Source organism: Cyanistes caeruleus, chromosome Z (assembly GCF_971803275.1).
Source record: "Cyanistes caeruleus chromosome Z, bCyaCae1.hap1.1, whole genome shotgun sequence".
Taxonomy (NCBI): domain Eukaryota; kingdom Metazoa; phylum Chordata; class Aves; order Passeriformes; family Paridae; genus Cyanistes; species Cyanistes caeruleus.
In genome coordinates this window covers 38583531-38608933 of record NC_141732.1, presented here as the reverse complement: position 1 = coordinate 38608933, position 25403 = coordinate 38583531, and the positions used below count along the sequence as shown (strand labels likewise).

At 38.4% G+C, this 25403-nt stretch overlaps 1 long non-coding RNA gene across 5 annotated transcripts in view; it reads left to right on the top strand.

Annotated features, from left to right (window-relative positions):
- Nucleotides 1–4133: 4133 nt before the first annotated feature.
- The window catches only part of LOC111941764 (uncharacterized), a 55426-nt gene continuing 34156 nt past the window's right edge, over nt 4134–25403 (top strand). For 3 of the 5 annotated variants that reach the window (XR_015280102.1, XR_015280101.1, XR_015280100.1), the window contains exons 1-2: nt 4134–4233; nt 5324–5427. This is a non-coding gene — a long non-coding RNA (uncharacterized LOC111941764). Of the gene's footprint in view, nt 4234–5323; nt 5428–25403 lie in introns of those variants that run through there. The other 2 variants (XR_015280103.1, XR_015280104.1) reach the window with 1 other exon arrangement.

The window sequence follows — 25403 nt, the reverse complement described above, 5'->3', positions numbered from 1 at the left end:
ACTACCAAAGTATCAGGTATTACTGTGAAAACTAGGTGTATAATGTAGTATTACTTGCTTCACTACTAATTTCTGTTTATATAATTGGAATTACTTGGGTGTATTTTAAAGATATCGGCCAGAATATTGAGTTTAACTGAAAGATTTTGGTTAGGTATATGTAAAAAATATATTCATATAGGCTTCTCTATACTGTTTCCCAATATATCTGAGCATTAGAGGGAATAGTTAGTCATTGCTTCAGTTCTCAACCTGCCTACTACTGCTGACATGTGTCAGTGATAAAATTTGCCAGTCTGATAGAGATGAGTTGTTTTTGGCTATCTCTTCAGGGATATAGTCACTGAAAAAAAGTAGGAAAAGAAAGAGTAAATCAAGGACTGTTTAATTTATGGAAGTCCTTGTTAATCCCTGCGAATAGCAGATAATCAGAAGGTTGCAAAGTGCTTTCAAGTAATTTTAACATCCTTTCTCAGTGTGTTTGGTTACATTTTGGACAATGCTGCATCATGCCATAGAGAAGGTGTACTGCAACTTGCTCTCTTTCTAAGGTCACCCTGTATCTGCCTGTGTTATCATTGTTTTAACAGCAACATTCTGAAACCACGTTTCTGTAAATGAAGTCAAGTGATAATAAGAAGAGAGATGGTGACTGAGCTATTCCAGTAAGACTAATGGGAACTGCATTTTCTAGTCTGAGGATGAAATGTATTCCCTTTTTATTCTGTCAGAAATGAAAGAGTTCCATAATTGAGGGAAAATTCTTTCTATCTGTATGATAGACCATGACAGGTGCTTTTCTACAGACACAAGTGAAAGCAGTAGGCAAAGGTGATGAATAAAACATTAAAACTCAGGTTTACTGTATGGTTCTGATATGAAAATTTGTTCGCAGTATTTCCTGAAAATTAATTAATACACAGGAAGCAGACCTGATTCCTGATTGCTCATATGTAGTGCAATCTCAAAGTGGAAATAAACAAAATAATTAGACAAGCTTCGGTGTTGTGGGAATAAGAGTAACATTTGTTTATCAGTATTTCAGCTGTACTCCTACCATCCTGAGACTGAAATTCACTGTTAGACAAAAACTGGTGTCATCCCTCTGACATGTTACTTTGAGGGCTCCACAGACTATGGTTATTTGTTTGGACTGAACCCACTGTAATGGTTTTGTGATCCAATTCTGTGAGCAATATACACCAGAATTCTGCAAACGTTTTTTTGGTATTGTTTCCTTCTGTTAGTTAAGCTGTTGAAGAGTCCACCTGGCTCCCAATGCATAATTGCAAGAACTGTGTTTGTTGGTTTATTGTGCTAAACTGATTTGATGCCCTGATGATTGTTTTGTTGGCTTTGAGCTCTTTCCCTTTGTAAGGCTGTGTGTTCTTAAGACAACACCAGAAACAGAGTCAGCTTCTACTGACACAAAGTAATTTGTGCTCACATGCTGGTTTTCCTTTATGGAAAATTTTGCATCCTTTTACAAGCAAGAGGTAATTGTTACCTGAGTTCTGTAATTAGTAGTGTGCCTTTAAACACAGTATTTGTAAAATGGAAGTAAGAGGTTAGGAGAGACAGACAGACAGTCAGATAGATAGATAGATAGATAACCTAGTTAGTAAACAGTTTTGTTATATATGCATCTTGCAAATGTTACCATGACTCTTCTATCAGAACAGTCAGATATTCCTTTCTGTGCATTATTCTTACTATAAAAATGAGAGTTTGACTGTATTATATTTTTCATACCCCTATTTTCCATGAAGATACTCTTTTTGCTCATAATCAGGAGACCAAACTCAGAAGTAATTTCTTTTTTTTCCATTGCTGAAATTTTTTAACAGCATGTAGTGTTCTAACATACAGTGACATTTAAAATCACTTGAAATCCTCTTAAAATGGAAACTCTAAAGTAAGCATAAATAATAGACTATCTTATTAAGATTTGAATGTGTCTTCTATATTTATGCATAAACTGAATTCTGAAATGTAAGTGTAGATTTTTGATTAATTTTATATATATTTATATTTATTTTTTGTTTGAAACTGCTCCACTTTTTTCCAATTTAGGAAAATCTGGTGTTTCATGAGAAGCTGCATGATATCCAGTTAACACAAAAATTTAAATTAGTGTTTTAAGAAAGAGAATTATGCAAAAGAAAGTAAGAGGATATTGGGTAATTGTGTTGAGGGGTGATTCTTTGTAGCATTAACCTGGTCCTACTCAAATTAGGAGGTTTTAAGATGCATATGTAATGTCCAACAGTGTCTTCTCACAGAGAAAAAGGAATACTCACTCAGAACACAGTCACCTTAGGAATCACTGTTTGTGTTACTCTTTCACATTTATTCAGTGTGCCTAACATGGCTCTGTGGTCCTCCTGCCATATGTAGGGGAATGACCCATTTTTGAGAAATATCAGTCAGAAATGTTAGGAACTCAGGCAAGGACTGATGTTCATGCTTGCTTTGACATAATGTTCCAACACGGGAAATGGCATGGTGACTTTTAAGGAGTGGTAGAGTAATAGGACTTCCTGTGCTTTGTTTTCATTAGTGAAGGCCAAAATAGCTTTCATCCTAGCCTTACTCACAGATCCTTTCATACCACTGGTGCCAATGAAACTGCTGCTTGTGTTTTAAATGTTCCTGAAGAAGAATACTTGAAAGAGAGCTAAAACACTGTCCCAGTCAAATCTAAAAGATGTTTGGTATCTCCACATAGTAGTGAATTAGACAAGATTTGGGAAATGATTTGATGCACTTGAGAATTCATTTTGTAATACTGCTGTTGTTGTAAGCATTTTATTTGCTTCCTAATTGTACGCCCTACAGTCTTATATGTTTCTCCCACGTGTTTTCCAAGACATCACAGTATGTGTTACATTAACCCTCATTTCTCTGTGGATCAGCTGCATCCATATTTCACTTATTTTCTGTGTGTAACTTAGTGCCTGGACTAGCACTGATGAGTCTTTTAAGAAGAACAATCATGCAGAAGAAAGTTAAGTAGTTTGGGGGTTGTGTTTTCTGTTTGTTTGTTGATTTGGTTTTGGTTGGGTTTTTTGTTTGTTTTGTTTTTGTTCTGTAAAAAAAGCTCTAATGAGCTGGTGTCTAGGCACTGAGATGGTAATTCGAAGTTTGACTCAGACTTTCTGTGTTCCTTTGAGAAAACCACAGACTCTAGAGGTGCAGCTAGGAAATTTGATTTTAGCCAGAATCAACAGTTCATATGCCCCATGTCATGTGCCAGCTACCTCAGTTGTGCTGGTACAGCTAAGATACAAGTCCAGAGCAATTTAAACCTGTTGCCAATCTGAACTGTCACAAATATTACCTGCCTCTTTTTGTGCCTTGTCCTTTTTCTTGTGCTAGTAACTATGTTGCTTCCATTGCACAATGAACTAGGAGGTGACTGGGTAAAATATTTTGCTATTGCCATCACTAACATACATGTATATACACATACACATACACACACACACATATATATATGTATATACCCTGCTTGCTTTCTGCAACATCTTAACCACACAGGGCCAGTGCAGCAGAGAAGGTCAGAAGATGGGCCTAGAGGGAACTTCCAGGATTTAAAATGCTTAAGACTTGCAGTACCATACTGATACCTTTGTCTGAGGTATAGACAATAAATAGTACATGTTATACAAGCCCATGTAATTTCCTATTTCTTTAAAAACTACAAATACTGGAGTAAGATAGGAGCATTAAGACTCACTAGATAATATGTTATTGGTAAAACAATGTCAAGATGATAAATTATAACCCATTTTTCATCTGTTCTCTAGTTGCTCATGAAAAGATTTCATAGAATCATGAAATGGATTGGGTTGGAAGGGACATTAAAGACCATACGGTTCCAATCACCCAGCCATGGACACCTTTCACTAAACAAGCTTGCTCAGAACTCCATCCAGCCTGGCTTTGAACAGTTCCAGAGATGGGACATCTACAGCTTCTCTGTGCAACCTGTTCTAGTGTGTCACCACCCTCATAGTAAAGAATTTTTTACTAGTACCTAATCTAAACCTAAGCTCTTTCAGTTGGAAGCCATCACCCCTTGTCCTGTCACTAAATGTCCTTGTAAACAGTCTTTCTATCTTTCTTGTAAGTTCCTTTCAGGTGCTGAAAGGCTGCAATTAGATTATCCTGAAGCTTTTTCTTTTCACAAGTGGACAATCCCAGTTCTCTCGGCCTGTCCTCATAGGAAAGGTACTTCATCCTTTTGATCAACTTGGTGTTCCTTCTCTGGACTCACTCCAGCAGTTCCATGTCCTTCCTATGCTGGGTCCCCAGGGTTTGATGCAGGGCTTCAGGTGGGGTCTGAGCAGAGCAGAGCAGAGCAGAGAAGAGCAGAGGGGCAGGATCTCCTCCCTCCCCTGCTGCCCACACTACTTTGGATGCAGCCCAGGACATGTTTGGCTCTCTGGGCTGAGAGTGCCCATAGCTGGGTCATGTCCAGCCCCCAAGGCTTCTCTCCATGGCCTGCTTTGCCCCAGCATGTGTTGGTACCAGGGGTTGCCATGACCCATGTGCAGCACCTTGCACTTTGTCTTGTTAAACCTCGTGAGGTTTCCATGGGCCCAGTTCCTGAGTTTGTCCAAGTACCTCTGTACAGCACTTGGACAAGCTTATTTTTAGTCTACAATGTTTTCATAATGCTAGATTCACTGTGAATGGTTGGGCTACTCATAGGCTGTGGATTCCTTACAGACTCATTTTTTGGTTTTGCTGTATATTTTGTATATTCAGTGTTACTCTGTAATTAAGTGAATTATCTTTTGGGTCATATCAGAAGGGAAGGGAGAAGAATTACATCAATTTCCTGGTTCCTTGTTTTTTTTTCATAAAGAAGTGAAAACTTTCAGCTGAGAAGAGTCAGGACAGGGACACTGTTGTCTAATGGATCAGGGCATGTGGTTGGGTAAATTAGAATTAACCTAATAGTCTCCTTTGGTTTTCTATGGGTTTTGATTTGCACCATCCTTTTTGTGCACCATCTCCAGCCACAGTCATTAGGACTTAACTCCATGTTAGTGGGGCCTATCTCTCTTCATACATTTGTACAGTGTGCAGTGCAAGAGGGTGATGTCTGTCTGTACACATTGCCATAATGAATACCTGGGTGCTTCTTAGAGACTCAGTCACTATTTAACTAGATGATGACTGGTAAAGTAGTGCTAGTGTTTCGGTTAGATTGAAATCATAATCCTTTGTAAAATATTTCGATGCAAGATCAGTCATAGGGACTGCAACTGGGTAATTCTTTACCTTATTTACTTTCATTGATTTTTTCCTTCAGAGATCTGGAAAAACTAGTGAACTCTGCTTTCCATTGAGGAGAACTGACTTTGGCATCCATATGCAGGTCCTGATCCAACTAAATGTGTATTTCCTGAATCAGGGGTAAGTTGCACTTAAAACGAGACAAATGCCTTTTTGGTTTGAAGTTTTAAATGTCAGAGTAATTTTACCTCAGAAACCCTTATGCATAAAAAAGAAAAAGATAATTTTATTTTCCAAAGACCTCTGGGAACTTCTGGGTAGATCTAAAGTGCAGATTTCTTTGGATAGCTCAGTCGTTGTGAACATTTTAGCTTTCATTTGGCAGTGTGGAAGAATGTGTCACTTAGCCTTTTTTCCTTTTTAGCCTTAGGGAGCAATAATGTAATGTACTGTACATCTTGAGGTTATGTCTTGCCTGTCAGAATTTTTTCTAGATCATTAGTTTGCCTGATGCAAGATGGGGTCAAACCACATATAAATGAAAAGTGTCTCAGTTTTCAGCTGCAGTAATAAAGCTAATATTCAATAGAAAAGAAATGTGCTAAATCAAGCTAGATTCTTAATATTTTTGTAGCTTCTTGGAGATGATTTCTGAATGAAGACAAGCCTTTTTAAAAGCATATTGCGTGAAAGAAAATTCTAATTTCGTTTGACACATGGAAAAATCTTGGCCATCGTGCCCTCAGCTGTTTGAAGTGAGTGTTTTTGTTACATGTAGGTGCAGCAATGCAACCTGTGATGGAGCTAATACTTCCCTGTACACAATAGCTACATTTGTGGACAAATAGTCACCAACAAATTTTAATTATAGTTTTTCTATTTCTAGTGATATACTATATTGTTACTAGTCTTGACATCGAACTATAAAAAATAAGGCTGTAAAAGTCACAGTAATTTATACAACTCTGCGAGTTGTTCCTAGAACTATTATAAGATCCATTATAATTTATCTAGGAGAATATGAATTCAACCCAATGCTCCACAACTTCCTTGGGGACCATATTCAGCAGGAGACAGGGAATATGTAAGAAGTTTACCTTTCCCACAGAGGGAATTTGGCAGGGAGAGAACTGCAGTGGCTCTGCCTGTTTTCTGTTGAGCTATTCTGTCTCAGTAATGAATTGTGTGATTACTGACTCCTGTGTGTTGTCAGAAATGCAAAATGAGTAAGAATAGGATGCTTGTTACCTGTTCTGTCTGCCTTACAGAATAGGCAGACTATTTGCAGGCAGAGACAAAAGGGTGTTGATTTTATGAGGGGTAGGTGATCTGAGCTTTGTTTCTCTGGACACGTCTGTATGGTGGTGCTGGCTTGCAACTCAGGTCAGTGTGCCCTCCTCGTCCATACTGCTGATGTGCCGGCATACATACTAATTAGTCTGCAGCCAGTGAGCTGCACTGGAGGACACTTCAAGTAAGAGACTCAATAGTTCAGTGCTTTTAGATAGCTAATAAAACAACTTCTGCAGGTGTTAAAGCAAATTAGTGTGAATTCCAGATGCCTAGCAAACATCAAACAGAAAAGAGCAGTAACAAAAAAAAACCCCTTTTCTGATCTTTGTGTTGTGCATGTTTTTCTGACTGAAAGGATATTTCACGAGTCCAGATTAGTACATGTACATGACTCATTATTTTTATGAGAAAATATGAATAAAACCAATTGACCTCAGTGTACTGAAATGTCTGACTTAAAGATGAACCAGACTGGGTTTGCTTGCTTTATTTGCAAATAGACCATTTGAGATTTCAATGACACTTTTCTGGTCTTCAATCCTATAAATGTTTTCTTAGAATATTTTGGCAGCTCTTCAGGTTATGTCTTGGTTTAACCACTAATGAACCAAGTATAATGAATTGCTTGCTCACTTCCCCACCTTTGGGATGGGGGAGAGAATCAGAAGGGTAAAATGTGGAAAACTCATGAGTTGAGATAAAGACAGTTTTGCAAACTGCGCATTCAAGCAAAGCAAAGGAATTCAACTCAAAGCTTCCCATGTCAGGCAGGTGTTCAGCCATCTCCAGGAGAGAAGGGTCTTGTCACAAATAAGGATTACGTGGGAAGACAAACTCAAAATATTCCCCACTTCTGCCTTCTTGCCCCTACTTTATGTACTGAGCATGATGCCATTTGGTCTGCAATATCCCTTTGGTCAGTTGGGGTCAAACATCCTGGCTGTGTCTCCTCCCAGCCTCCCATGCACCCCCAGATTTCTTGCCATTGTGGCAGTGCTAAAAGCAGAAAAGGCCTTGGCTCTGTGTGAGCCCTGCTCAGCAATAACAAAAACATCTCTCCATTATCAACCCTGTGTTCAGCACAAATTCAAGCCAGCCCCATACTAGCTACTGTGAAGAAAATTAACTCTACCCCATCTGAAACTAACACAGTGTCTTCCATGTGATGATCTTGCCCATTTTTTTTTGATCTTGTCCAATTTTTTTGGAAACTGCAATTATTAAACTTTTCTAAACAAATTGCCTAGGTATCCTGAACACATCTGAGAACCAAGTCTGTAAGGTCATCTTTTTTCTGTCTTCCTTGGGATTTTTCTTTTCTAGTGCCATTTCTTCAGCCAAGAAGACCATAAAAACTTTTCAGGATATATTTATAGTTTCAAGTATTGGAATAGTCTGTTATTCAGTGTGTTCTGCCTCTGAAGGTGGTCAATGCTTGTGAAAACATAAAGGCAGAGAGAACTGTAGTGATATTTCCTCAATATATTTTTCCAGCATAGCCTTTCTGGCCCAGAAGAAGCATGAATTTGAGATTTTGCCTCCACTTAAGCTTTTCTCCCAATGTATTTGTCAAATTACATTTTGGATTTTAATATGCCCCAACTATCCACAACATTTTGCAGCAGTGAATTCCTGGAAGAGGAAAGAGACTGTAAAAATTGTCCCGGACACATGGATTAGCAGTCATTAATCCCAAACAAAAGACAATACCTCTCTCTAGTCTATGGTTAGACCTTTAAAATTTCTTTCTGAGTCGGATTAGAGCCTAATTCCTGGCACATCCAATGCATTTAAGGAGCAGATTGAATCAATGTATTGATTTCAATAAAAATAATTTTTTAGGCTATAAATTCTACCTATATATGACATAAAATAACATAAAAGAAACTGGGCACCAGCTATGTATGAACTAAATTCCCCTTGCAAATCTAGCCTAAAAGCTTGAATAAGACATTTTGACCTACAGAATGTAATGTCTCTTCAGGCATATTGCAGATCTTCATAATTACTCTTGCTTGTGTTAAGCAAGACATTTACCTTCTGAACCCTCTTTTCCTTATGTTTTTTAAGTGATGATTTTTCTCCTGAACTTGTATCACAGTCTTTGTGTGTTGTTTAGCAGTGTTTTAAAAAAATAGAATAGACTATTCTTCTCTACTTTCTTGTTGAGAGCACCACAAAAACCCACCATATCAATATGTAATTTCATTATGATTCCCTATCATGAAAACTGCTGTTGAGACAAAAGGGAACCTTTGAACAACTCAGAAATAAAATCAACAATGATGAACAAAGGCAGAGAGTTGCTTCTGTACATGAAGAAAGTAAAAACCTGGTAGGGATAAGATAGAGGCCAGTAAAGTAAGGAATTACTACAAAAAGACGTGAATATTCCCTATTCCACATAATAAAGAGCCCTAAGGTCATCAAATTAAACTACAAAGTGTCAGGTTCTAAAAGTTGGGGGGGTTAATTGTTTCTTAGAGTTATTTTACCACCTACATAGCAGACTTATGTCTTTGTATTTTGATTCTGCGATAGGTTAAGAAACAAATTAATGGCTATGAATTGGGATAGCATAATTTCTGATCAGGTAGACTTTTTCATTCAAGAATTGTAAAAGAAGCAGCAATGAAGTGAGGCTTTGGATGCATTTAAGTGCAGTAGCCAAACTGTTGAAGCAGCTTTAGGCAAGATCCTGAAACCGGTTACATTTGTTCAAGATCAGCTTTTCCTCCCTTAAATGAAGGAAGTTAAACACTCTTCTAAAATTTTTTAAATGAAGGAAGTTAAACACATGCATTTCTAAAATTCCAAGATCTTGTTGTCCCTGGGGACATTACCACTAGTATCTAAACTATATAGTAAAGTTATTCTTTTGAGTCTGGCCTTTATATGCTTTGTGCATTCATTTAACTGCTTGCAGTGAGTAGCAGGTTTTCCATTGACTCATTTGCTTTTAGACCTTCCAACCGTGAACTTACCGAGTCGTAATCTGCAACTGAAAGGTAACCATAACCACATAGAAAATGTAGAATGTGTCTTAGAGACACAAAATCATGGAGTCATTGTAGTGCCTCGTCTTTAGGCAGAAGCTAAGCCAGTTTAAATGTAGGCACTGCAGGTTTTAACACAATCCAGTGCTGCAAACTACTGCTGCAGAAGCCAGAAGTTTCTGGTGGTGCAGGAACTTCTTGCTGCAAATTGTTATATCAATAAATTATTATTATGGGAAGAAATGATAGTGTGTGTGCAAGCTGGTAAATTTTGCTTCCCTCTTGCAGGGATGGTGGTCTGGTCCTGTGTTTGCTGCCAGGACTGGCTTTGTGTCAGCTTCCTGTGTGTTGGACAGTCTTCCTCATTTTGCATGGTAAAAATAAAAAGCAATGTGATAAGCTGCCGCTTTTTCCAATTTGACTTTGTGTGAATGCATTTATTTACTGTGATTTGAAACCAGTAATATAGAAAGTAGATGCTATAAATCCTGTGCTCAGTTTTGTTTTGTTAAAGGTTAGGTCTGTGTACTCCTGTACTTTATAAATCTCCATGTATAAACACAGTGACATAGAAATACATTATTTTTAATGAAAGAGGAAACTGTGAAAAAGAGCCAAGGCAAGATCTGTGCACCTGGAAGCACTAACTTTAGCAAGTTCCCAAAGTTAAAAGTTCCCAATGGCATTAACATTTCTAATCTAGTGTTAATGTTCTTGCTCAACATGGGTTTTGGGTTTCAGCTGATATTTTCTGGTCCTCACTTTCCAAAATGAGTCATCTTTGGGGATTGAAAGACAATTTCTTTGTTTTCAAGGAGGGATCTAAATATCTCAAAAACAATTTTACAGACAGAATAGATCTACTGATAGATGGCTATGGAACAGTTTAATTTTCTCTACTGTATGTTTTTTACTTTTTGCAACTGCAGAGAAGATGCTGGTCTGCATCTTTATAAAAAATAACTTTATTTTTAACGATCTTAAAGCATACTAATGGTAAACAAGCAGCTGTGTTCTTTAGAACTCTCTAATTAGCTTAAGCTTTACTGTGCTTAAAAGTTGCATGTTTATCTAGTCTGCGGAAAGCCCCTTATCTCTCCTTGTCTTCCAAGAAAAAGTGTGTCTGCTGGAGCGGGTAGTGGCAACATCTGCTGCTTCAGCTAGATATAAAAGTGGGAAAGACGCATGAACTACGGAGTCTGCTTTACTCTTGGGTTGATTACGTCATCCTGTAAATCAGAAGTCCTTTAAGGGCCTTTAGCAAATGCTGTACAATCTAGGTGTCTCTTTGCCTGAAAACGCTTCTCTTTTGTTTGGGCAGGTGTAAGGAGAAAGTTGCCAGCATGCATATGCCTGAGAGGCATGTGTCTGTCTCGAGGATTGTTAACTTCTAGGGACTAAAGCTGTGGTGAAATAGGAAAGGACAATACTCTTTCAAGCATACTGAGAGGGCTCTGTAGAATAAACTGGTTGTCTTTCTTTAGATATGTTGATGTGCTACAGAAGTATATGTAATAGGTTAAAAATACCCTGTTGGAAGGCTCTACATTTCGATATGACTCTAGATAATGTCATATGGGGGATGACATTTTGAGTCACTGTAATGCCTTTGATTTAGGCTGCCTTTGATCTCATTGACTCTGGGTTTTTTCATAGCCAAAGACAATAATATCCTAATACCTTTTCCAGCTGCATTTATTCTCTAAACATTGTCTTTCCTTGGGCCTACATATACTGAATTTTTAGTCTTACAATTTGGAAAGCAGGAAGTTCTCCCTGCTGAGAGAATCCCTTATATGATAGTGAATACAGTGCTAGTAGTAAAATGCAAAACTTTCACTGATTCTTATTTTAGTAAGCTAAGTCCCTTTGTTATAACCTCTATAGTGGAGTGTTCTTATATTGAGCTGGAATCAAACCCCAGCAGTTGATGGTGAATACAATTGATACAGTAACCTAAAATGTCTTTAAATGTTACATTAATTAAAACTTTAAATTTTTAAATTCTGTTTTGTACTCTTGCTTTTGGGTGGCAGTAACTTACCTACTGAAGTCTAATGTAAGGCTGGAAGTTAAGAGGGGCTTGTGGATCAGTGCTAGAATCTCTCCCATTGAAGTGTAATTTAAAAATAATAGGTAGTTCTTTTTCTTAGTAATAGACAGAAATGTGTATGCATCATCTGTTACATTCCAAATTTTCCTACTGATTTTATTCATAGCTCAGGTTTCCCTGCTTCTGTAGAGCATAGCAATGTATTTAGTTACATCAGAACTTCTGCAGATCTTGTGGGTGCTTTCATCTGGGATTTTGGTCAAGATCCACCTGTCTTCCAAAAGCTGCTGGGGGTCATGTTTGTTAAGGTACTGCTTTGTTTTCTAGGCGCTATCAGATATTAGAGACCTGGAAATAGTAAGGTGTTGCATGAAGAAGAGCTCCAAATCAGAAGTGACTACTTGTATGGGGGTGACAGGTGCTTTCTCATGTCTGAGAGTTCAGCATGCTCTCTAGCTCCCATTATTGTAGGGAAAGGATTGCCTCTCTTCTGCTTGCACATTTTTAATCTTTTTAGACATATAGAAACCAGATGGACTCCAGGAAAAAGCCTTTTCTCCATTACTGGTCTTTGAGCATCAGATGCTTGCCAATCCTTTCTGTGAAGAAATTTTTCAGTGTAAACTTTCCTGGTGCTTTTTGAGGCTTTTTTCTCTCGTTCTGTCATCTCCTTCTTCTGATGAGAAGAGAATGACCCCCATATCACTGTGACCTCCTCTCAGGTACTGGTAGAGAGGGGAAAGGTCTCCTCTGTGTCTCCTTTTCTCAAGAATGAACACCCACAAACTCTCTCAGCTGACTTGTGCTCCAGATCCTTTACCAGCTCTGTTGCACTTCTCTGGATTTGTTTCAGCACCTCAGTGTTTTTCGTGTAGTGAAGGGCTCAAAGGACATTCAACACATCATGGATCCAGGCTTGGATCTTAGGTTCTTATGGAAAACAAATGTTTATGTCCTCCAGAGTCAGCTCTACTCTTGCTGCGTGGATGTACGAGACAGTTTTTGAACTGCTATAGTGTACATAGCATGATGTTTGTTTCCAGGTGAACTTCACATTCTGGTTGCCTTTGCATCTTCTGTTATAGCATCTGACTGGTGAACAGTGTGATTTAGACAAAGTGGAAAGCATCCTAATCAACTTTCAGAGGTTTAAGCACTCTCCTCCTCCTTTTAGTCATAAATCACATATATTGCTGTGAATACCAACTGAAACTGCATTTATTGTCTATGTACATAATAGCAACCCATTCCTTATACTAGATGAGATGATGTAGACCTGCAAATCTGTGCCCTTCTGTGGCTTATTTCTCTTAATGTCTGAATTTACAGCGATTGGTAGTGTGGCTAAGAATACTCACAAAGAAACCATGGGCTGGATATTGGAAACAAGGAGAGTGAGGCACTTGTTCCCTTAAAGTTTGTCATGTGAAGGGTACGTGTTTCTGTGGGGTAAGATGCTGTCCACAGGAGGCATTCAATACCTATCCCCAGGCTGTTCATCTCTACCTCTCCTAGGTTGCAGTCTTCACCACATTTTTACTAGGGCTTTGTAGTTTTGATATTCAGGCTTTAGGAACTGGAATGACTCATGACACTGTAGGGGGAGTAAGACCGAAGGGTTTGAGAGATTGTAAAATTGTCTTTGTATTCATAAGCGAAGGACATAATTTTTGGAGCTGGAGAAACAGGTGAGTAGGAAATGACTGGCTTCTTCAGCAAGATGAGAGGCCATACCAGCATGACTAAAAAAAAATCATCCAGGAAAGAGATCCCATCTCAAATGTCCTTTATTTGGCATGTCATTTACCACTGTGATGGTGACATGAAGTAATTTTTTCATGCCAATGGACATACGAAAACTTGTTCTCAATAGAGAACTGTAGTGTGCCTTGTACTAAGACACAAAGTCATACCAAGAAGAGACTGGGCAAAAGGAAAAGACATCCCAAAATGGTGGAGAGAACTTGGGAGTTTCCTAACAGGTTTCTTTAGCTCACTATATCTCACCAGAGAAATTTCTGGTTTGTCTTTAAGGACTGCTAAAGACTCAGTGCAGTGAGTGAGTGGACTACATGGAGTGTATGGATGGGCCTGTTGTGCCTGTCATGAATATTTAGGATTTAAAATGATAAAAACAGAATGGGTTCAAGAAAAAATAGAACATGTGAATGGCATACTACTGGATCTCGCTTGTGCTTGTGAGCACTTTATAGCTAATTTAGCTAATTTTAACTAATTATGGAAAGAGAGTTGTAATAGTGACTGTAAACCAACATCTGTCTGGTAGCTAATGATGTCTTTTTGCCTTAATTTTAGGAGTTTTTTCATTGCTATGCTACTTTGGCAGATAGAAAACTAATCTTGCTGAGGTTTATCTTGAGTTATCTCATGATGTGTGGCAACCTTTGACTGTCTTTGGAGTAATATTTTAATACTACTTTAATGCTGAGATCACTGAATCAGTGTAGACTTGGGCAGTGGAACTATAGGCCATGCAGATACCTCAAGGAATATTTAATATTTGACTGTATCTAATTATTAATTTTAGTCATTTTTTTAAGGTCTGCCACAAGAGACATGGACTTGGACTTTGCCTTTAGGTGCTTGTTTCTGGAGGGATAAAGGTCAGCTGAATGTAAGCGAAGAGATATAAAGGATAATGATAACTTAAGGCATTTAACATATATTTTAGAATGAGTACCACTCATTGTTCTTTGAAGTACTGTAAGTTTTCCTTTGCACTAAAACGTAATATGTCACATGAGTGAAATCCAGGTTTCTAATGTAATCTTTGTTACAAAATATGACTTTCTCTTGTTGGTGTTCATAATAGTCTTTTTATATATGTTAGACAAACAAGCGCATACATGCTGGTTTTTCTAGATACTATTTTCTAGAACAAGGTTTAGTATGGTAACTGTGTGGAGAGCATTGACTGATTGATTTGTACAGATAAATATCAAACCACAACTACTTTTGATACAAAATATGTCATTGTGGAAAAGCTACCTGTAGGGCAAAATTGCGAACACTGAACAAATTTGTGAGATTCTAAATTGCATCACCAACAGTACTCTTTTCCCTTTGCAAATAAATTATGTGATGGAGAGCTTTCTTCCAATAAAGATGTATGTATAATCCAGCTTTTGAATAGCATTAAATGTTTTCCTTTTCTGAACTTATAGTTATGAACTAGATTTCTTTTAATAAATAGTTTTACTGGGAAACTTAAAAGAGCATGATCCTTGAGCAGTGTAAAATAATTTAGCCTTTTAAGTTCTATGATAATACTAGCCATAGAGCATAATTCTGACAAACACAACTGTTCTACATGCAATCAATAAAACTAAACTTTAAAATTAAAATGATTCAGAAGAATACTTGTCTCTGAATGAAATACAATGAGTCAAGCCTATTCTTTCTCCTCAGAAAGCCTCATAATAGTGCAGATAATACATTTTTATGATTATTCCTTAATTGTAAAATAAGTATAATTATAATTCACAGTGGTTTCCTCATCATGCTGTGATAATAGAAACATTATATGAAGCATTGCACCTTCACAGTCCAGTTGGGGATGTTTTAGGAATTTAGTATATAGGGATGATTACTGTAATGAGTTAGAAAATGAAGGGGCTAAATTTTGCCCAGCAGGTTTTCCACTGAAAACAAAAAGATCCACCTGTGAATCTAAGTAAGCTTTTGCCATTTTACTGTTTCAGGAGATTAAGTAGCCAAACCATTGATGTGTTATCAATACCTTTCTAGCTACCAATGCAAAGCACAACACCATGAGGTCTGCTGTGGGGAAACAGACTCCAGCTCTGGAAGATATAATGTAATATACTGTGTAGGAGAAGAAAATATGGCTTTGTCCTTGTTCTTGATGGACAATATTTTCAAGTGTTTTGATAGTTTATTATAAAATAGGGAAGGCTCATCAATCCATCCTTCATGTGTATGCCCAAGAATAGACTTCTTGCAGAGAAAGACATTGTGAGAGTCATTATGTGTATAGAATTCCTGGTCAGAACAAATTATCATGTCCAACTTGCATATTACAATTGCTGTAATGCTGTAATTTGAAAGTCTTACAGGAACATTACTATCTGTTCTATTTTTTCAGCTCACATAGTTTACTCTGAAACAAGGTGGTCAAAACAACCAGAGAGTTACTTTTTAAACAGCTGTATTTCTTGAGTGGGGTAATGTTGGAATGGGAAAGGCTATGTGCCTTTTGCATTTATACAGCAATGAGGTACACTTTCTCATGCGGGGTAACTAACACATGAGGGTTTCTTTCACCTTTCTCATCAAATTGTGGAAATTTTGAATGAAAAGGTAAGTGGAATCCTACTTTCTTGTAATCTTGAAATTAAAAAATGGGGAAAGACTTTTTGCAGCATTGTCTGAAGTTTCACATTTTGTATAACTTGACTCTTGAGGCACTATGTTGACTAGCTCATCAAAGAGATTTTCTTCTGTGTCCTTCCTTTGAAATTACTCATTCACCATCGAATTTTAATGCAGAATGCAACTGAAGTTCAATGGACAATCAGAGGAAAAACTGAGTCGTCGCTGACTTTGTGTATGGCAAAATTTGAGAATCTGTGACTTGAGAAGAAAATATTTGTCAGGCACAGAACTGTACTGTCCCAGTTTTCTCATACCAGTCCCAACCTATTTTCAATTCTCAACAGCCCCCCCACTCTTTCTGATGCACCCTCTATTACCAAACTAAATTAGGACCTATTTGTTTCTACCCTTCCCTTTTCTCTTTCTCACCATCCTCTGTTCTCTTGCAAAGCATCCCTGTGCTTACTGACTACATTTATCACACGGCTGTGGAGCATAAGAGTCTGATATCCATTCCTGCAAGTGTGGTTGTATCAAGGAGAGAGGTCGAATCAGCCACTGTACCAAACATGAGAAAAACCCACCCCTGATATCAGTGAATGTGTAAGAAACAGGAGCTGGAAGGCAGTTTTAAATATCCCTCCCCTATCTTTCAGGTAAGATATGTGACTTGGATTCCAGGGAGCCTATGAGCTGGAGATGAACTTAAAGCAACAACTTACTCATTGTTCCCCATCTGGACTATTTTTAAAATAATATTCCTTTAAAATTTTCAGCTAAGAGTGCTTTCATATCGGTTATTTCACACATTTCCAAAGCAGATGTTATAGAGTGTTAAAGTGTGAACTTGAGAAATGAAGCAGAAAATATGAAGTTGTTTGAGTGTCTGAAATAGTATTGGTTCAAGAACAAAAGTAATTTCTGACCACAACTATTAACGATTTTTCAAGGCAGTGATACTCCCTCTGTGACAAGAAATTCAGTAACCTCCTAGAAATAGCTCTCAAGACTTTATACAAAATAACAGTAGAATTCTGAGGATTCTGGCAAGATTTGTCATCAAAAGCATCTCTAGCACTCTCTTGGTAGCCACTGGAATAGAACTGCTGCTGGTATTTGTGAACTTGTGCTCCTTGAAATTTATGCTGCTAACGACACAACAGTGTGCTGTGATCGTGATGATACATAAGTAGGAGTAAGTTGCCTTTATGGATGTGAGTGAAGTAGCTGATCAGGCCAGCATGTGTTTGGTTTTGAATGATTTAGAATGCAGAGCTGTCTCAGAGATCTCTTTTCAATGCAAGATCCTGAAGGTATAAAAAGAAACTTATTATAAAAATACTTTACTGCTGGAAATAGCTTCAAATCAGTATCTGCTTCCTGTAAACTGAATATAGCAGGTTTTTTTTTTTCCTGGAAAGGACTTAAGAAGAAGTCCACAAAGTGTCAGATTTTTAAGTAGTGAACAAGAAAGGAAGGCCTTAAGAGAGAGCAAAGAAAGACGGTGACTGATGTAACACAGGTCCAGAACAGCAGAGGAAGGAAGAATATGGTCCTGTACACGGCAGTCGTAAGAGTACTCCTGCAGAAAGGAAAGCTGGCTTATTTGGATCACAGATGAAGCAACATCATCATTCGAGAAGATCCTGCACAACATGGGACTAAACTTTCAGAAAAATAACTCTGACTTTTGAATTGCTACAAAACTGAAATAGGATCATATTTCTGCAGCAACTTTATGAAGCTAAAGTTTCTTTCCACTGCTGTTACTGAATAAAAACTTGTGTGCTGACCAGAGTTTCCTGGTTTTGATGAATGGAACTCCAGCATGCTTCTCTGTTAACTAGAAGGGGAATATCAGCACTGCTGTCTCCTGTGGGACATTCTTCTGTGGAGGATTAATTTGTTCACTCTCCCTTCCATTGCCTAGCTGCCAAATGCACCCAGAAGTTAACATTGGTTAAATACTCTCCTAATACCATTTTCTTACCTACAAGGCTTGTAATTGCTGGTGTAATGTTTGGGCACAGGGATTGTTCATCTATGAAAAAGAAGGGAAGCAATCACCAGGGAATCTTCCCATTAAGACCTACTTCTCTTCACTAACATGAGGAACCTTAAACAAATGAATGGATTTTCTCCCCCAGAAGGCCATGAATAGAATTACTTCAGACAATTTGACTAGGAAAATGGGCACAAAGAGGTTCAGGTTTTTATTAGGTGTAACTTTGCTGTTCCTATGAAGAGAAAACCTGAATGGAGTATGTTTTCCAAGGTGCTGTGGTAGTTCTTAATTCCATCCAGTATTTGGTACTGGGGAGGTTTTAAAATCACAGTTGCGCTTTTTTTGCCCTCTTCTTAGATCTCTAATAGTGAAGCTATAGAGAGCATCCTGATTTCAGTTCTCCCCCTTGCATGCCACAATCAATATGAATAAACTGCAGCTGTAGTGTATATAGTCTGTATTGAAGACTATAAAAGGTTACAGTTATAAAATGAAATTTTACAGAACCTCTAAACAAATAATGCCTTAATAGAGATCCTGCCTTTTGTCACAGAAGAGCAAAATCTCTGATACAGCTACAAAAAGTTTAATGAGTATTGTTAGAAAGATTCACAGGCTGTTGTTAGGCAGTTTGATTGTTTTGGCATTATTATTTACGACATGAGTAAGTGCACTTCAAATGATTTGAAAGAAATCCAGCAAAAAAATGAAGACTTATTTATTCTTTCATGTTCTGACACGTGATTGGGCATGCAATTTATGAAAATCCCTCCAGATGGCTCTTGGAGCAGGTTGGACCAATTTGCTGTCAGGAGTATGTGAAGTGCTGCTTAGTGGTGGTGAGATCAACTCAGATCAAGTGACCTAAGCCATGCTCAGGTACTTAAGTAAACATGTAGCAGAGCTTGCAAACTTTATGTAGCTTAGTGCTGCAAAAGCAGATGAAGGCAAAGAGTTTCTATCAGTAGTTAACCACTGCTGCAGATATTGTGGTGCTTTTGGTCTGATCTGATAAAGGAAACAACCAGTTTACCACTGTTGGATACATTTTTTTATCCTAGTGGTTTTCAAATACTTTTCTGTGATCAGAACATCCCCATGTTTTTTTCCAAGATTTGTATTAATCTCTATGCAGTTGTAAATCAGCAAGACATTTCTTTGGAAAATTGTACTCTTCCTTCTTGATTTTTGCTATCTTTTGTTATTATTTATTTTTGGACTTTTCCTGAAATGTTTTGGGAGTACATGATTTTTCCTTGGGCAGAGATTTTGTTAATCTTCTAAAGTGTTTTGGAATTGAAAAAGTATCAGTGGAACATAAAAGAATAATGTAATGATAATAGCAGTTTGGGGAAAGGGTTTAATAGGATAAGAAGTAATCGTTTTTCTTTTGCTATTTTTATAGTGTTTCATTAAGAACTTGCTCTGTAGAGAGAATGCCCAAGTAAGCCCTAACAAAAATGTCTGCCCATGTGCATTCCTGGTGTAAGTCCTCTGACAGCTACCATGTGCAAATTTTGCACAGCTTGTAATTATCTGTGCAGATGGAGTAGCCTTGTGCTGGTCTGAATCTTGATCTTAGGCAGAATGTTCCTTTCAGGTTTTGAATAATGTGATCATGAGCATGTTTGCCTTGGCAAAGTATTCCTTCTGCTATGGGAATACATTGCACTAATGAAACAAACTGCTGTTATAAGAATTGAGAGGTTTTGGTAAAGAGAAAGTATCTTTTATACTTTACAAAGATACTGTAAATCTATTTACCTTTTAAAAATGTGTCATGATGAAAGAGGTTCTTAAAAGATACTGTTTTGGGAATGCAAAGGTATTGGCAGTTTTTACCTAACCCTTGCTGTTATAATTTTTCTCTAAATGCTGAGGCGCTGCTGCATCAAATTTCAAACCTATCTCAGTTTAGGTTTCATCTGACAAATAGTCACATTAATATCATTAAAGCCTGAATATCTTCATGGAACCTTCAGAGACTGCAGACATTGCTCACGTGAGTCACCTTGTACTTACTCTTCTTGCTGGACATATACTTAGTGAACACAGACAACATTAATACCTGCAAGAGAGGGCAGCTGGTTTGAAAAATTAAAATGGTATTGAGTGGCAAATACCATTGCCTTCTTCTGTCTTTCTGTCCTCTACAAGCAGCATTCAGGGCACTCAATAAAGCCTTGCTCCCTTAATGAGCTGCAGCCATATGTCTGTCCTGTTCTTTCTTTTATTCCACTTTGACCTTTCTGGACTCTTTATAGGCTTCTCAACAATGCCAGTGTGAATCTGGCCAAACCAAGAAATGAAGACCAAACAACAAGCTGTATCAAAACAAGTATCTGGGACAAATGGCCATCTGAGAGCTCAGAAACTGGGCTTCCTGCTTCTGATGCTGCTGAGGAGGATAGGAAAGGCAGCTTTTGCTTCTGAGGGAGACTATGTTCTTATCCACCTTGATCTTCTCCTGAATGTAGAGGTAGCAGCAGCAGCTCTACCCAAGCCCTCTGTATTTAGCTGCACAGAGAATGAGCTTAAGTGCAGCATATGTTTGGTTTTGCCTGGTAAAACAAAGGTCCAGGTGGCTGGAGGAAGAAAAGAAGTAATTACAGTGTATTTTGAAACTCCGTTGCAGCTTAGCAAATACAAGCAAAGGCTCCTTCAAAATATTTTTTGTGACTCCAGCTCAAGTAGTCAACTTCTGAAAGTTAATGTAACATTGTTGATGTACTGCATAATAAAAGAATAATGTAGGCTGGATTTTATGTTATGCCAGAAACTTCAGCTCAGCAGCAGCAGACACATGTGTGTTAGCAGAGTTGGAAAAGAACCACAGCAAAGCAGATTTTGGTGTGGGGCATGTAAATTCCTTGTTTGAGCATATGCTGGAGTATCATAGATATTAAACAACAGCGTTCAGTAATCTCTCTATGGAAGGTGGATTTACTTATTTACTTATTTACTTAATGAGCAGGTACTTTTTCTCAAAAACATCCTCTCCTTCAGCCAAAAATGGCAGCTTATGATGTTCTTTTTCATTCATAGAGTGGGTGAATTAGAAGGTTGGGAAAAGATGAAATATTTATAGGAGGCTATACATACTTCCTCATTTCTCTCTAGATACCATTGAAAAATTAATGTTCAATAGAAAACCCTGGTAAGATATCGCTAAGGCCATCTTTGCAATGAAAAGGTGTCAAAGATCATTGCCAGCTGCATGTGCGTGGTCAGACTAGGAAATCCAAATTACCTTCAAAATAATTTTCCTCAGTGAGAAAATTTGTATTCAGTTCTTGAGCTATTAAACATGATGATGTAAAGTTTTGAGAGTCACAGTTGCATTAAGGCCGTGTTATATTACTTAAACACCAAAGTGAGTATAAGTGTAATTGACTAACTGTATTTAAGTACATAAAAGAGAGAAAAAGTCAGGTACATCTTTATAGGTTTGGGTTTTTTTTTCCATTTTGGCCTTCTTTTTGCATTTCATCCCATCCCAAGTCCTGCTAATTTTCAGCATTTTTAGATTATAACTAGTTCTGTTCTACCTAACTGGAGTGTTTTCTGGCTATCTGATATTAGAATATTCTTTGATCATCCTCTCACACCTTTCTTAAATAATGTGCTTGAATCAGATTTGTTCACATGGAGACATTGTTTTGCAGAACCCTTTTAAGATGTTTATATGTACATGCTGATGGTTCTGAATATCTTTATATATTTTTGTGAGTGCTTGTGTGGCTTTTGCCATGATCTGGAGCCAGAAATCTGAGCCATTGTTGGAGCTCCAGATAATCTTCTTTGGCTGCAATGCATAAAGTGTGCAGTTCTGAGCAGGTTAGTTACAGGTGCCAGATCTCCCCATCCTCATCTGACCAGCTCCAGCAAAGACAGATGAATGACCTGTGAGTCAGCTCTGGAAGTGCTGCACTCATAGAGCAGAGTGTTACAGGATGCTGGCTTTGCTCCAGTTGCTATGGCTCTGCAGAGCCTTGGGCTGATGTTGCTTGGAGGCTGAGGTATGAGCTGTTGGGGCAGTATCAGCAGGTGGGGCTGGCAGCTGAAGCTCCTGACCTGACACACCCACCAAACATCCATCCTGTGCTTCACATCATCTGTTTCACATTCAGCTTGTTCCTCCAAGCATGAGGAACATTCAGCATGAACCTCCATCCTGCACCAGTTTCACAGCTGGATATCCAAAACAGATGGAGAACCCTGCAGTCTTGTTTTCTCATTTTGCTTTAAATAGCATGTACTATTAGCACCTTGGGGAATACTAGATAGAGACATCAACATTTTTTAAGGATGTTTCTCAGGACTTGCTCTTGGCTTCTTCCTATGATTCTTATCTACTTTAAGATGCTGAGGCACTGATTGCATACTTGCAGCATGATTGCTTTAGGTCCTAACATCCTTTTGAAGAATGAGAGAATACCTCATCTGCTTTCTGAATAAGTGTTTTACTATTAGAGGTGTATTATAGGTATAAAACCTAATGAGGTTTTATAGCTTAAAATCTGCTGTCCAGTGAGGAGATAATTTGACTGTATTAACAGCAACATTTTTTCACCTGAAATCTCCCCATTTTGTTATAGGATGCAGATCAAGGAAATTAGGCTGATTTCAGAAGTACTGAGAGTACCATATGAAGGAATAATAGAAGTTTTAACCAGGATGCTCCAAAACTTAATATTTAGTCTTTGTAAGGTGCTCTTCATGTAATGAGCAAAATTTTTACCCTGTATTCAAATAACAAAGTGCATGGACCTGAGCCTCTAATGTTTTCAGTCATTGTGATTTAAAGGGTTACAGATACCCTTGAGGGCTCTCAAGATAGAGATAATCTGTTCCAATTTATATTTCCTTGCATTTGATGGTGGTGATGTGTATGCTACAAGAAATAACAACAGTATAATTTGGTGTATAGCTTATTCAGTTTTTGCATTTTCTTGCAATTTAGACATGTCATATCTTAAATATGCTTTATTTTTGTTAATACATGAAAAAAAATGTTATTCCTTCTAGATTACAGTTCAGATAAGTTATAGATAAGATATAAATAAAATTAGTGTTATAATTTATAAAATGCCTCTGTTCCTAATAAAAGTTTTACAGGACAGCAGATGAAAAAACATGAATGGGAATGTTTTCAGAATTCACAAAAAGGGCTAATCGGGATGTATATTAGAATATCAGAGTCATAGAATGGTTTGGATTAGAAGAGACCTTAAAAGTCATCTAATTCCAACGCTCAAAACACCATCCAACCTGACTTTGAGCACTTTCAGGAACAGGGTATTCACAGCATCTCTTAGAAACCTGTTCCAGTGTCTTACCAACACCATAGTAAATAATTTCTTCATAATACCTATTCTGAAACCTATCCTCTGTGGGTTCAAAGCCATTCCACCTTGTCCTGTCATTACATGCCATTGTAGAAAGCCCCTCTCCAACTCTTTTGTTGGCCCCTTTGGTTTCTTCAATGCTGCTGTAAGATCTTCTCAGAGCCTTCTCTTCCCCAGGCTGACCAACCCATATATTTCATAGAGGAGGTGCTCCAGCCCTCTGATTATCTTTGTGGCCTCCTGTGGACTCACTCCACAGGAGTGTTGACATCTTTCTTACGCTGGGGGCCCCAGAACTGGATGCAGTTGTCCAAGTGGGGTCTCATGAAAGAGGAGTAGAGAGGGAGAATCACCTCCCTCAACCTGCTGGTCACATTTCATTTCCCAATGCCCCCAAGTCCTTCTCCTCCTGCTCTCAATTCATTCTCCACCCAGACTGTATTTGTGTTTGGAATTGCTGTGACCCAGGTACAGGACCCTGCACTTGGCCTTGTTGAGCTTCATGACATTCCCACAGGGACCACCTTTCCAGCCTGTCTAGGTCCCTCTGGATGGCATCCCTTCCCTCCAGCATGTTGACTGCCCCACACAGCCTGGTGTCATCAGCAAACTTGCTGAGGGGTGCCCTCACTCCTGCTGTCCATGTCCCTGTTAGTGCTGGTCTCCATGCCAAGCCCTGGGGACACCACTCGCCACTGGTCTCCACTTACACATTGAGCTCTTTGTGCGTGACCATCCAGCCAATTCCTTATTCACTGAGTGGTCAATCTCTCAAATCCCAAAAGACAAGGATGTTGTGTGGAACAGTGTCAAATGCTTTGCAAATGTCAGTCACTCTTCCCTCATGCACCAATGCTGTTACCCTGTCATAGAAAGCCACCAAATCTGTGAATTAATGAAGCCATTTTAATTGTCACTCCTTATTTTCCATATGCCTTAGCAGAGTGTCCAGGAGGATCTGCACCTTGATCTTACTGGGCACAGAAGTGAGCCTGGCTGGTCTTAGTTACCTGGGTCTTTTTGTTCCCTTTTTAAAAATGAGTGTTTATGTTTCTCCTTTTCCAGTCTGCGGTATCCTCACCAGACTGTCACTACTTCATAAATAGGATGGATGGTGGCTTAGCCTCTTCTTCTGGTAGTTCCATCAGGATCGATGAAGGCTTCTTCTCAAGTCCCATGGATTTTTGCACCTTCAGACCTCTTGGATGAGGTCTTGAATCAGATCTTCTCTTTTCGTTCTCCCAGTCCTACCTTTGCCTTCTGCAGCTTGGTGTGGCTAAATATGAGGAGCAGGCTCATGTTTTGTCTCAGACATTCTGACTGTTGTGAAAGTTGTGATTGGAAGAAAGATCCTGTGGAGGTGGGACAGCCCTCTTCTAAGCCATCTTCCCTTTCCACCTAGGCATGCCCATCCTGACTCATCTCCTAGAGGTCTGGATGCTCATGAGCATACAAACTGGCACAAAAAATTTAGTTTGCATAAGAGGCATGCACCAGGCTATTTATAAAAATTTGGTCCTTCCTGCACCCCTTTTCCCTCTTTTTCTCTTTGTCTTGCTATCCCAGATCCAGACTATCCGTGGAGCAGGATCAATGTGGAACTACAAACTGGTGAACTTGTTACTTCTCTTTCTCTCTCCTATGTCCTTATTCACTCCTACCTTGCTTTGTCTGGGCAAAGTGCACGTATCATATTCAACTCTGTATTGGAGTTCGTTGTAGGAACTGGAAGCTTGTGGAAATGTGTTGTAGAAGTTACAGGCTTGTTGACCAACACTTTTGAGGATAAACAGTGGACTACTTGCCAGAGTTAAGATGACTATATAATAAAAGCATAAGAGTTCTCTATCACATGGTCTGGTGTTTTTGAACGGCCTGATGAGAATTTATAACAAACATCACCTTCCCTACTGATGGGTAGGAAGTAGTACATGAAGTACTCACCAGTGGAGACTGAGGAAAAAAGGTCTTTGAATACTGCAGCCTTATCCAAACCCTGAATAATCAGGTCTCTCATTTTTCTCTGGAGAGGCCCACATTTCCCCATGCCTTCCTTTTATCATGGATGTGTCTGTAGAATCATGTCTTGTTGCCATTTATGCCTG